Genomic DNA, 12,593 nt, shown 5'->3' on the forward strand with positions numbered 1-12,593 from the left:
AGGCTCACCGCGTGTCCAGCACAGTGTACGTGCCAGCACGGGCCCGCTGCCGGGGCTGGGGAGCAATTTGGGTGCCTCTTTTCACTCAGCAGATTCTCCTCCCTCTCTGTTATCTCTGCACCAGCAGCAACTACCATTTCTCCTTTTGGAGAAGATCTTGGTTGCTGTTACAGTATAATGCAAGGTGTCAGACATGGAGTCCAACCGCACAGCACCAGAAATCTCCCAGACTGTGATACAACATGCACTTGGGTTCCGTAACACCGTGTTTATCTGCAGAGCCCAGAAGATACTGCTATCACGTTATCTCCATTTTAATGTCTTGAGAGATGTTATGTACCGTGCTTATTTTCTTCACAAAGATCTCATACGACAACAGAGGTTAACTTGCAGTTTTAGTCTCAGCCAAAACACCATACATTTGTCATATGACTTAATATGCAATTTCAGTTGCAGAGCCATAGTCATACAAGGCAGTCAGTGGAAAAAAAAAGGTGAGAAAAAGGTCTTCAGAGGTGCTGGGCATCTAAACCATACTTTCTTAAGGATGACCTTTAGTCTGTTAGACCTTTGGTCTGTTTTGAGTTTAAAAAAAAGCCATGCTCATCTTGTAGTCTCACAACTTCCGTATAAAACTAAATAGCAAGTAACACCATTGGTAGGAAAGCAGCATCCTTCAAATTCTCTTCTCATCTTAAAAAGCCATATATTGCCATTTTGATCCCTGACAGCTTAAAAAACAGTTCCTAAAATACCATCTGAAGAACAGGAACAAGAAGTGTGAATGTCCATTTTAGGCCAGTGTTACTCTTCTAGTCATTTCCTTTCCCCAGTATCACAGAGTTACATGCAGTTATCTCAGACATACACAAGTACTAATTCTTCTTGGCAGGAAAGGAAATGAAATGAATATCAGTTAATAGGAAGCAATCAAAGAACGCTAACTTTTGCGCCCACTTGCAGATCTGGCCATGCTGATGCCCAAGGAAGGAGTAAAAGCTACGCTGTTTTGCATAGCAACCCATTTTTGTACAAAATCTGCTCTGGAGCTATTCATAACCGGCGATGAGCACATTCATAACCACAGGTGAGCACTATGAATGAAATGTTACTACTCGCTCAGCCAGACAAACAGGGCGGCTGGGAGCGCAGACACCCGTTGGGACTGGGCGAGGAGACTCGTATTGGAAAGCACGTCCGCTTTTCCCTCATCCCGCGAAAAACCCAGCGGTCCCGCCTGCCCCTCTGGGGGACCAGAGCTTCCCGCAGGCTGCCGTCCCCACCGCCCGGTCCCCATCCCCTGCCGCCCCTTCTGCCTCCGGGCTTCAGGCTTTCCCTCCCGACTCCGACGGGCCGGTGTCGCTCACTCTCAGGCCGAACCGCGCCGCACAGCGCGCCCCCGCCCCCGCGGCTCCCCCTGCCCCGCCGCTGGGCTGGGCTGGCTGCCGGGCGCCGGGACGGGCTGCCCGCCACCGCCGGAGCCCAGCACCTGGCCCGGCCCGGAGCTGCCCTCTGTGCCGAAGCAGCTCCGGGCCGGGTCGGCGCCCGGGAACGCCGGCTGATGCTGAGCGGGGCTCGGGGATACGGCAGGGCTTCCGTCCCGGAGCCGACGGCGACATGCCCGCAGTGAAGGAGCCGAGACGAGCCGAGCCCGGCCCGGCCCGATCGCCAAGGAAAGCGCCAGTTCGTCCTCCCCCATCCCGGCAGGTACTCACCCCCAGGCAGGGCAGCCCAGCCCAGCCCAGCCCAGCCCAGCCCAGCCCGTCCCGCCGCGCTACTCCCGACCTGCCGCCACCGCACGCGCCCCGTCGAGGTAAGCGCTAGTCCCCGCGGAGTGTCCCACCCCCGCCGCTCGGCTCACCCGCCTATTGGCTGCGAGAGGGCTTATTTGCATAATAGCGCCCTGCCCCTGGCGGGCTGTCAATCACCGCCGTCGCGGGGCGGATGGAGGGGCGGCCGCGCCGTACCCCCGGCCTCCTCCTCCTCCTCCTCCTCCTCCTCCTCCTCCTCCTCCTCCTCCTCCTCCTCCTCCTCCTCCTCCTCCTCCTCCTCCTCCTCCTCCTCCTCCTCCTCCTCCTCCTCCTCCTCCTCCTCCTCCTCCTCCTCCCCCCTCCTGCTGTTTGATGCTACAAGGTCTGTCCCGTCCGGCTGGCTTGGAACTTGCGTGATGAAATATGACGTCAAAGGAGCTTCTGGGAACGTAAATTAAACACATTGCTGCTGCTTAGTGTGGGCAAGAGAAGGGGTGGTCTTGGCATGGTGCTTCAGGCTGAGGGTCATGTTTAGCCCGTTTTTGGGTAGTGATTTCAACTCTGATAACTTTGACAGTCCCTGGAAAACAACGCACCTTCCCCATCATTCTAACTTTAAAAAACCCAAGAAAACTTCAGTCACAGAATTGTTAATACACACTAATGACACACATAAATAAGCCACACAAGTAGTTACAGAGGTTGTTTAAGTCTTTCTGTGATAGGAAGTTTTTGGTTTTCTTGGACATCTTGAGCATTTATTTAGGTGTATTTTTTCACCCTTCCACCACAAAAATTGGAGATAATTTGAATCAGGAAATTTTAAAAGGTAAAAGTTACTTATTTGTTGGTGCCAGCTAGGAGCTGAAAGAGCGTTTGTGCTTTCCTGAGCCATTGTCAGTTATAATAAGGCTCCAAAATTTCTCTTACATTGTATTGACCCCATCCTGGGCATGCCGAGAGAAAATTCTGTCATGATGGAGACTTGTTGCGGAGACATACAAAGCTTCCTCCCTGCTTATTTTCTATAAAAAGAAAAAAACCTTAAGGAGCAGGTAAATACTGGAGGTTTTATGGTTAACGGTCAGTTAAATTTTTTTTTTTTTTTTTTTTTTAATATATCCTCCTACCTGAAGGAGAAGTTAAAAAAATCCAGGACCATACTGCAGGGTTCTTCCATGTGGAGTCTTTGCTGGGATTTTTCTCCTAGACCTTGATTCTGGAGCTGAAGTTAGGTAGATGTATCTCCTCAGTCCTCTAAAACTCCCTGATGGCATTAAATTATGAGTGGGTTTTCTCTTCTTTTCCAAGCTGCCGCTTTGTGAGACAGCGGCAGCATCCCCGGGGCGCAAGCAGGTGGCTTTCGCTTTGCCACTGGACCGCAGAAAGCAAACGGGCCTTTAGTGTTGTTAATGCAAGCGGAGCTGAAAATAAAGCTGCCTGTTAATGTAACTTCACCGTTAATGAAAGATATAGGCTGCTTTGTATGGCATGGAACAACAATTACCAATTAACCTGCTGTTGTTCCAGGACAAGCAAAGCTATGGGTGCATTGATTGATGTGCCTGACGACGCGCTCAAGAGCAAAACAATCATCTAGAAACATCCGGTATCTTCCATATAATTTGTGAGGAGGGTATGGAAGGCCAAACAGATGAGCGGTGAGACTGCAGTTAGTTACAGTCTCAGTAGCTGAGTGGAAGGCACCGCAGCAATATTGTTAAATTATTAACCTTCTAAGAAAGGAAATGGAGAGTGAGAGGACTTTATTATTTCTATAATTTTTGTCACTTAGATTAGACGAGGTTAAAGAAGGTTGAAAAATTTCAGAGACAGCTAGCTAATTAAGCTACATGAATAGGTAGCTAAAAAAATTCACCATTGACAAACAGGGACCCTGAAGTGCTTGAGCATATTGTGTTGCTAGGTCCTACAAAGGGTGCCCATTTGCATAGTGTCATGAGAAACAAAACCAGAGAAGTCATATGAAAAGATTGTTGTGTCATCAGACATACAAAGGACATTTGTTTTGGATTATTATGCTCATTTCAGTCCCTTTTGAAATAACATGAACAGTGTAGATTGGTAATGAAAGTGATTAGACAGAGAAAAATTATTTGCCCATAAAAGAGATTTAAAATTTTCAGGCTTGCCATTTTATCCTCCCCTGAGTCCTGAGTAGAATTACATATAAATCTACAAAGGTAACAAAGCAATTTTTTCCACTTTGTACTGTCTTTCATTATATGAGAGACATTTAATCAAAAATTGTCATTTATCAGTGAAAGGAAGTACTCCACTTGCACAGATAAAAGGCAGAATTCATTAGTGTAGGGATCACTAATGCTGATACTTTTTTTAAAGGAGGTTGGGCAACATAATGGATGATACATCTGGAGGCAGAAAGCCTCCCTTTTAGTTCTCTTTTTCCCTGAAGAGCTTTTTTTTTTTTCCCCTTAAAAATATCTAATCCTGACCTAGATCTTGAGTGATGACTTTGGATGAGCCACGTTTTACTTCCAGTTCCCTCATCTCTAGAAAGAGGGAAGGCGTAATTACTTTCACTGCTCATAAATGTGTAGGGAAAAATAATATATAAACAATTTGGAATCTCATGTATATTAAAATACCTTGAGGACCTCTAGTAGTTCAAGGACTATCCCCAGAGCAGAGGGACTGTTCACGTTGGGGAGAGCCTTCGTCTCTCTGCTCTGGTACCTGATGCTTCTAATGGAGTTGCCTACCAGGCAGTCACAGAACAGCCTGACCGAGTTTCTTCCAAAGCCCAAGAAATTAGAAACTACGCGGATGCAGTTTTCCCTTTGTTACCACTTACCAACATCTCAGGGCATCGGGGAGTTCTGGGGATCACAATTTGGGGGAACAGCAGTTTCACCAGGCCACTTATATTTACACTTCCAATTCCCTGCACCTACCTACTATATGTAAATACCTTTATGTTCATCTTGCGTTTACCCATGTGTACAGAACGGTTTGCAGTCATAACACCTATATCAATTTCAAGTGTGGATTTATACTGTTGTCGATCTATAATAACTGACACTTGTGAAACTCTTAGCTAAAAATAGAGCAAATTGCTATCAGTCCAGTTCTGTAGCACAGAGCCAGCTCTCAGACACACATAAAATCCATGTACGCTTTTCTGGATATGCAGCACAAATAAGCCTCTTTTCAGGTAGAATCAGGTCTGATGTAATCTAGCACACGTCAATTCAATGAAATTACTGTTTCATGGTCCTGGACAAATAACTTTATATTCATGCCGACTTTTTTCTTTTTAACCTCATGGATTGTTAAGTGCTCCTGAAATTAAAGGTTTTATCAATTGCCAAGGTGAGTGGAGGGAGACAATGAGAGACTGATGCTAAGAAATTCTTTCAGTATATTTGTTTACCAGGGAAACTAAGTCTTCAGCTGTACTACTTGCACCTTCAGTAAGGTCCATCAAACACTCCTGCTCGCAGTCTTTCACATTTCCTTGTAGCCTCTGACAAAAGCTACTGACATTAGAGAACAGCTTCTTCACTGAATGTTGCCAATGTAAAGAGATCCTCTTTGGTTGCATGAGGAACAGGCTGCTGAAAAGAATTCAGAAGCCAAGTGTCTCCACAGCCAGCTAAATCCACCTTAATTCTTTGTCCATGTTCCCATTGGAGCCCATGGAGTTATTTGGATTTACAAGGTGTCACGGTTTAACCCCAGGCAGCAACTAAACCCCACGCAGCCGCTCACTCACTCCCCCTTGGTGGGACGGGGTAGAGAATCAGAAGGGGAAAAGTGAGAAAACTTGTGGGTTGAGACAAAGACAGTTTAATAGGTAAAGCAAAAGCCGTGCACACAAGCAAAGCAAAACAGGGAATTAATTCATCACTTCCCATTGTCAGGCAGGTGTTCAGCCATCTCCAGGGAAGCAGGGCTCCACCATGCGTAATGGTTTCTTGGGAAGACAAACGTCCCTCCCTTTCTTCTTCCCCCAGCTTCATATACTTTATCTACTGAGCATGACGTTGTATGGTATGGAATATCCCTTTGGCCAGACGGGGTCAGCTGTCCCGGCTGTGTCCCCTCCCAGCTCCCCGTGCACCCCCAGCCTGCTCGCGGGCAGGCCAGCACGAGAAGCTGGACTGTCCTTGACTGCTGAGCAACAACCCAAAACATCAGTATGTTATCAACATTATTTTCATCCCAAATCCAAAACACAGCACTATACCAGCTGTCAGGAAGAAAATCAGCTCTATTCCAGCTGAAACCAGGACACAAGGGGTAACACAGTGCTCTGTGTACTGAGTCCTGCAGATGTTTTTCTTTTGCTTTCCTTTTGTCACCTTCATTAGGAAAGAAGAAGGCTGTTAGAAAAGGATGGAATGCTGAAACCTGTACAGATGTAATTGCTGTGGAGTCAGAGGACGCCTGTGCTAGGGCCCGTCCCTCTTGATTATTTAGGAAAGGATTTAACATTCTTCTCCAATTATGCCTGAAAGGCATGCGAAGGCAGCCCTGGGTGTAATGCCCCTGGATTCCTTGTGAACCACAACTTGGCACCGGTGTGCGGCTTTGAAGGTTCATTACCCAGACATGAGTTCTTAAAGACCTACAAATCTAGTTGTGGTTGTATTAAATGCCAGATTGGACAGATGGGAAATAGCCCTGGGACTTCTGTTGACTCAGGAGGTGATGGCAGGTGCCAGGGTGTTTTATTAAGCTAGTAACCAATAAATGAACAAATTGAAAATATTTTCACATGATGGATGTAAACAAGCATAGTTAACTGGAGCCGGTGGAACAATACTGGTATCTGGGAGCTGAAAGCTTGGTTGATTATCAAGTAAGCCACTGGATTTCTCTGCTGCTGTCACAGCTTTTGAATGCAAGAGTACAGCCCATATGTATGACATGACAAGGACCCTGTGACATCAGCTGGCCTAATGAAGAGTATTACCTAACCCTATTGCTACACTTCAGTAAAACTGCGCACTCTAACTCCTGTTACCAGGCAGGAGTGAGGTATCCCTTCTGTAGGTTTGCACACCCTTAGAGGAAGAGCAGTTAGCTTCTGCTCTATAGCGAGCGCTTTGTAACCTGGCAGAGCAGAGCCAAGGACATCTTTACCACAGTCAAGAGCGATCAGAAAGACAGGCCAGGAAGAGACATAGCAGGTGCTCAGATTTGGGTGTAGTCCCAGGAACACCAGATTCTAGGGGCAGGTTCTTATTGCCAAAAACTACATGCCCCATTTTTCCCCCGTCAATACTCTCTGAGCAGAAAATGTCCTGACTGTATATCAGGTGTGAAGGGAGAAGTAGCTGGAGGAGTAAGAACATCCAGGGGTTAAAAGCCTTAGAAGGCTTAGAAGGGTGCGTTAAAGGGTAAACAGACCTTCACAAAGAGAGACATCGGAAAATGAGAACATTTCCATAGCTTTTTGGAGCATCCTTTTCAAATCATTACTCATTCACAGAAAAGGTGGTGTTTTCTAAACCCCACCAAGTTTCAATGAAGGAGAACAATTCTATCCTAGAATTGTGTGAGAATAAATTTTACACAGCCACGTTGATCACCTTATTTATGCTGCCAGTGCTTTTCAACAAGCAATATAACAATATTCATCCAGAAAGGAGTGAGGAACCTGCACAAACTGCATGGCATGGTTCCGTACCATGTGGGCTACCTGCCTCTGAAGACATGCTGCATGAGTGGAAACCTTTCAGGTGGCTTTGTGGCTAGATCTAAAATCTTTGTAGTAGACCTACCCAAGGGTAGCGTGGTAGCAATATGTTACAGATCTATGAAGAAAATGAAGAGCTTTTTGGTTAGCTGAAGGTGAGCGAATCATAGAATTGTAGAATCTTTGGTTTGAAAGGGACCTTTCAAGGCCATCTAGTCCAACTCCCCTGCAATGAGCAGGGACAACTTCAACAAGATCAGGTTGCTCAGAGCCCCGTCCAACCTGACCTGGAATGTTTCCAGGGATGGGGCATCTACCACCTCTCTGGGCAACCTGTGCCAGTGTTTCACCACCCTCATGGTCAAAAATCTCTTCCTTATATCTATTCTGAACCTGCCCTCTTTTAGTTTTAAGACCACCAGCCCTTGTCCTATCGCAACAGGCCTGCTAAAAAGTCTGTCCCCTTCTATCTTATAGGCCCCCTTTAAGTACTGGCAGGCTGCAATAAGGTCTCCTCAGAGCCTTCTCTTCTCCAGGCTGAAAAACCCCAACTCTCTCAACCTGTCCTCACAGGAGAGGTGTTCCATCTCACTGGTCATTTTTGTGGCCCTCCTCTGGACCTGCTCCAACAGGTCCATGTCTTTCCTGTGCTGAGGGGCTGAGGGCTCCAGAGCTGGATGCAGGACTCCAGGTGGGGTCTCACCAGAGCAGAGTAGAGGGGCAGAAGCCCCTCTCTCGACCTGCTGGCCACGCTGCTTTGGATACAGCCCAGGATACGTTTGGCCTTCTGGGCTGCGAGCGCACATTGCCAACTCACGTCCAGCTTTTCATCCACCCAAGTCCTTCTCGGCAGGGCTGCTCTCAACCCCTTCATCCCCCAGCCTGTACTGATCCTGGGGGTTGCCCTGACCCAGGTGCAGGACCCTGCACTTGGCCTTGTTGAACCTCATGAGGTTCACATGGGCCCATTCCTCGAGCTTGTCCAGGTCCCTCTGGATGGCATCCCATCCCTCAGGTGTGTCAACAGCCCCACTCAGCTTGGTGTCCTCTGTGAACTTGCTGGGGGTGCCCTCGATCCCACTGTCTGTGTCACTGATGAAGAATCATTGAGGATCGTTTAGCTGGGAATACACAGCCAGGGAGCAATACACCTCACAGCCCTGTCATGACCAGTTGCTGCCTAGAGTCCTCCGTGGATGGCAAGGGAGATGGCATATAAGCAAGTTACATGTGACACAGTAACAGCATGACAGATTTCCATGGAATGAAACAAAGTAATTGTTAAGGTTTGCGCTTTAGAGGGCAGCGTTTTAGCTAGAAAAAGCTAAAAATTAATGGTGCGTGTCAAGGTAGAGGGGTATTTGTCAAACAACTTGCAAAACTTATCTGAGAAAAGTGAAGGCTTATATTTTATCTTTCAAACCTGCCTGTCAACTGTGACAAGTATCCCAGGAGGGAGCTGTTACTGGCCACCCTTCAAGCCTCATAGTGAAGAAATGCAAAGATAGAAGGTGCTGGGGGCACTGAATAGCTACGCTGTAATGCCACGGGACCCCACAGGTCTCCCCTCATTGACCCCACCCAGGGAGTAGCACTATACATGACGCAGCTCTATATGAAAGTGGGAAAGGCAGAAGGACAACGTAACACCTGCACTGTTCTTTTAAAGCTACCGGCTTTTGATGGATGTTGCTGCCTTGGTGGTAGCTCCCAGAAGGATCAAGCCTGACCAAATCTGCTGGAGTTCGAGGTGAGTGCCAGCCGCTGCCAGCCCTGCCCAGCTGGCTGGGCGCTCGGAGGTGGCCACGGGTGAGAGAGACTGCAGCAGCCAAGGTGTATGGTCATATTTTCGTGCGAAGCAACTATTAGCTTGGAATTAATTTACTGCGCATCTGTCAGGATGGAGCTGGGCGTTGGCACCGTTACACAGATCCCTTCGCTGCTGGATCTTCGAAAGCAGACCTTTTCCTTTGCTCAGCCCACAGCCAAGTGGGCAAACCGGCGGGGAAGTCCCAACAGATGAACCAAAACCGGAGCGCGCAGCCTGGTATTTATCAACCTAGAGAATTATTTGGTATGAAAAATGTGTTTTTTACATATACTTTACAAGTAGCATCTCTGTGTAGGCTGTGTGTTACAGATAAGGAGGACTGCCCTGTGCATACATACCCAGTTCTTATTTCTTCCTTGTACTTTCAGCTGCAGTGATGCAACCTCTCCTGGCTTCGGCTCTTTTTTAGGCTGGATAAATATCTGCTAGGAATAATTCAGGTATGGCCGATTTTAAATTGAGGTGGGGAATGGATTAGATGACTTCTTGAACCTTGTTTTAGCCACATTTTCTAAATCTTATTAAAATGTGTTACGGTGTACTGAAATAAAACACAAAATATTAAAATACACTAAAACATAAGACTACAGATTCAGTTGGGGTAAGTCATTTCTCCAAAATTCAAGTCAAAGGTTGAAAGTGTATTTCTTATTAAGCTAATAAATAGTTACAATGACATGGTGAGATTTTGAGAGATTACAGAAAATCTATTATTAATATACAAAAAATATTGTAAGGTAAATCAAGTAGCTGTGCTTTTAAACCTGAGAAGTGAATTCACACATCTTTTTGCTGAAAGAAAATTGTTTCTGGGAAGATAAGTCATATAATACACATTTGTAACAGGCCTAACAAAAGCCTTGCATTTTGGCCAAGGTCAGCAGACAGCCCCCTAAGAGAAATACTGCATGGATGGGGAGTAACAGAAAGCAATGTTACATGCCCTTACGCTACATGGCCTTAAACCCTTGGTTTTACTGCAAACCCGGTAGCCAGTAATGGCAGTGCTACACATGTATCGGTAGGATAGATGTTAAATACAGTCTCTGTATTATAGAATAAATTTTTACAACATCATAAATAAAAGAAAAACCAACTAGCATATAATTATGCAAGAGAAGATCTTTCATAAATAGTAATTTAAAATACTATTCACAGTTAATATTAACTCTACAGCATATACAATTGATGTAAATACCAATTTGGCATGGATTTAAAATGAAGTATAAATTAACAAAATAATTCAACGACAGATAAACATAACAAATCTCCTGAAACAGCAAATCTGTTTAAAGTTCACCGATAATCAGTACTCAGAATACATCCAGAGAAGCTAATCTATACTTAATTTCCATTCCAAGTAACACACCGAAACCTGCATAACAAATTTCACATGCTCACTTCCTGAAGATGACAGGAGATAGGCCTGTCAATTTGTGATGAAAAATATTTCTATTATATGACACGGCAAGAAAATTTTCCAAGTGATGTCTGAAATCTTGCCATATCTGCAGCCTTAGTGACAGTTAAATTAATTACATGTAAGATAATCCTTCTTTACAGCGACTTTTTCTCCCCTTTCATTCCTCAAGGGGGACAGGTCACCTGCTCAGTCGGTGCTGTGCAGTGCCCTCCTTTAAACCCTACAGCGAAAGACAGACTAAGATGACAGGTTCCCTACGTTTCCATCTCCAGCCACCTTGGAGTATACAGTTTTCTTAAGATTATTCCATTACTTATATGACTCTACTCCTCTGTCTCCCTCTGGATTCTCCACATAGGATTTAGCGCCGTATCAGTCACAGAGAAGTTCATAATTACGCCTGCAATTCAAAATCACAGCCAATTTGTGGGGCTACTCTGGTCAATGACAATGTATGGACGTGAGGTCTGGAAACCTTAATCGTGTTCTCTCTGCTGCCTTATACTTTGCTTACTCTTGGGAAAGGGCAAGCAGATAAATAACCCTCCCTATTGCTGTACAGCTACATGACCCAGAAAGTATGTTACAGGCATAGGAAGAATTTTTGCTCCGTTTCTTTTCTTTTGTAAGAAAATCAACAGTTTTGGGATTCCCACTATGAGGAGGATGTAGATGAACTTGAGCAAGTCAAGCAGAGAGTCACCAAGATGGTCAGAGGGTTGGAGCGTGTGACCTGTAAGGAGAGGCTGAAGGAACTGGGCTTGTTTAGCTCAGAGGAGAAAAGATTTAGGGGACCTAACGGCAGCCTTAAAGTACCGAAGAGGAGACTGCTGATACAACCCAAGTGCGTGGCAGGAGAATGAGAAACAATGCTCATAAATTGAGATAGGGCAGGTTCCAATAGGATGTAAAGGAAAATTCCCTACTATGAGGGCAATGAAGCACTGGAACAGGAGATTGCCTGGAGAAGCTGTGGAATCTCTGTTCGTGGAGATTTTCAAGACCCGGCTGGACAAAGCCCAGAGGTACATGGTCAGAAATCAGGTTGACTCTGCTTTGAGCAGGAGATGGGACAAAATAACTCCCTGAGGTCTCTCCTAATCTGTGATTCTAATGTGGTCCAAAATCACCAGCCAGACCTTGGCGCTGAAAGACGCCTCTAATTAGGAAGCCCTTAAGTCCCACATCCCACGTTCTGCAGTGCAAGAGCAGCCAGATTCACCATCTAGTGCCTCTTACTGCATGAACAGTCTCTAGGATAGACTCGTCCTCTGCTACAGCAAGGCCAGCTCCTCATTAGGCAACAGTCTCACTGCAACACACCTAGATTTCATTTTAATCTTGGTTACCAGTCCACTGAGTTTATTTTCCAGAGATTTGTTGTTTCTAATGATACATATCTGCAGTTCAACTGTTTGTAGCTTGCTCTGAAAACAACTCTGTCTTCATTCAGGTGGCTGGGTAGAGCAATCTCCCTACACTCTGTCTGTCAGTGCAAGACATAAAACACGCTTGCCTGGTGGCCAGAACGACGTACATCGACAAACCGATAGTGGATTAGTAGGTGCTGAGGTGTATCCAGGCTGTTTGTGACTTGGTCAAAGAATTTTAGCAGGCACTTTAACAGTTTAACAAGTGTTTGCAGTATATTACAAGTCATAAAGACAAACCGATTCGATGCAAACAAGCACTCTCCAAATTCGCTTACACACCCAGTAATATGCCCATCAGCCTTCAAACCTGCACTGCATGGAAATTTTCAGTCTTTTTCCCTGATGACTAAAGGAGATAGACATGCCAGTTCTTGAAGGACAACATTTCACTTGCAAGATGGCTTTTCACATAATGTCAGAAAACCTGCCTTATATGTGGCTTTAGTGACAATTAAATTAAGGTGATGGA

The sequence above is a fragment of the Phaethon aethereus genome, assembly GCF_964289735.1.
Source record: "Phaethon aethereus genome assembly, chromosome: 3".
Taxonomy (NCBI): domain Eukaryota; kingdom Metazoa; phylum Chordata; class Aves; order Phaethontiformes; family Phaethontidae; genus Phaethon; species Phaethon aethereus.